Here is a 1,815-nt window from a genome sequence, read left to right as displayed (position 1 = left end):
AAATCCTGAAAAATTAAGGATATTAGACTTACCAAAGGATACTTAGAATTCAGGTAAAATCATATATATTAAATCACTTACTGTAATTAAATATGATAAAAATCAAAGGTACCATAGCATAATTTATATTTAATTCTGATCAATATAAATTTTAGGGCCTATTATGCAATAGTATGCCTTCTTTGAGGAACATCCTATATTGTTGGAATTTCTGCTTTGCCACTTAATATCCATGTGGACATTAACTGAACATAAATTTTCTCTTAGTGCCGGAGCTTTTCTTGTCTGTAAAATGACAATAATAGTATTACCTACTAATTGGATCATTTTAAGGGTTGAATGAAGTTAGACTTTTGGAACACAACGATTCACTTAATAAACATTTGTTAAATGTTAAATACTAGTATTGATCATTTTAATATAAACTACATTTTTATTAATTATGAGAATTTTATTAATATTATGAGCTATGATAATTTTCAAATCCTTAAATTTTAGCCATCTGCCCAACTGTAGTTAACCTAAGGAAAACTGACACCATATTGCTTCTGTCCAGTGAACTTGTCTCAGTAAAACAACATCTGAAGAACATCTACTTTGATTCTCCATGGAGTCCTAAGCTTTTGTTTATGGCATTTTTCTTTTTCACTACTGACAATATAACACAGCCTTTGTGTATCACAGCACACTACCCAATAAATTAAACCAATATTTAATTAAATTAAAAATTAAACCAATATTTAATTTAGTATTTAAGTATAAGTAACCTAACAGTTACATAAAAATAAGTATGACTTTTTGTCATTGCATGCCCTACTCTATAGAAGGCATATAAATGTTTCAAAGAAACACAGTATTTTTAAGAAGTGCTAAATGATAAAGAAATGCAAAAAAGTAGTAGGGGAAAAGCAGACTTCATTTAAGTCAAGAGTTTATTTTAGTAGAAAGACACAAATCTATAACCTGGTTAGAAATACCACATGATCTAATCATTCCACTACTGGTTTATTACTCAAAGAAATGAAAACACTGATTTGAAAAGATATATGTATCCCTAAGTTTATTGCAGCATTAAGTACAATAGCCAAAATATTGAAGCAACTTGTTTCTACTGATGGATGGATGAAGATGTGGAATATCACTCAGCCATAAAGAGTATGAGATCTTACCATTTGAGACAACATGGATGGAGCTAGATGGTATTATGCTAAGTGAAATAAGCCAGATAAAGACAAATATCATATGATTTCACTTCCATGTGAAATCTGGAAAAAAACAAAACAAATGAACTAACAGAAACAAACCCACAAATACAAAGGATAAGTGGGTAGTTTCAAGAGGGGGGAAGAGTGGGTGTGGGTAAAACAGGTGAAGGGGATTAGGAGGTACAATCTTCAGTTATAAAATAAATAAGTCCCGGGGATGAAACATACAGTACAGGGAATATAGTCAATACAATTGTAATAATGTTATATGGTGACTATACTTATTGTGGTGAGGACTGAGTAATGTAGAGATGTGTCAAATCACTATCCTATACATCTGAAACTAATATAACACTGCATGTCAATTATATTTCAATAATAAAAACTGTTTTAAAAAATCAAGATATTTTTTAAAACATTAGTTACAACAACAACAAAAATGTTGAAAAAAGCATTTATTTTTCCATCTAAATCTTTTGGGGACTCTGCAAGAAATAAAACTTTAAATTTGTGTTAGAAAAAATTTCAAGTTTAAAGGTTGATTTGAAAGTGAGTATTAAGGAGTCAACAACTCCAGAAAATTAGTGAGTGGTCTATGAAGGCAGGTAAA

The sequence above is a fragment of the Canis lupus genome, chromosome 15 (assembly GCF_011100685.1).
Source record: "Canis lupus familiaris isolate Mischka breed German Shepherd chromosome 15, alternate assembly UU_Cfam_GSD_1.0, whole genome shotgun sequence".
In the NCBI taxonomy this organism is placed as follows: domain Eukaryota; kingdom Metazoa; phylum Chordata; class Mammalia; order Carnivora; family Canidae; genus Canis; species Canis lupus.
Note: the sequence above shows the minus strand (reverse complement) of the source record.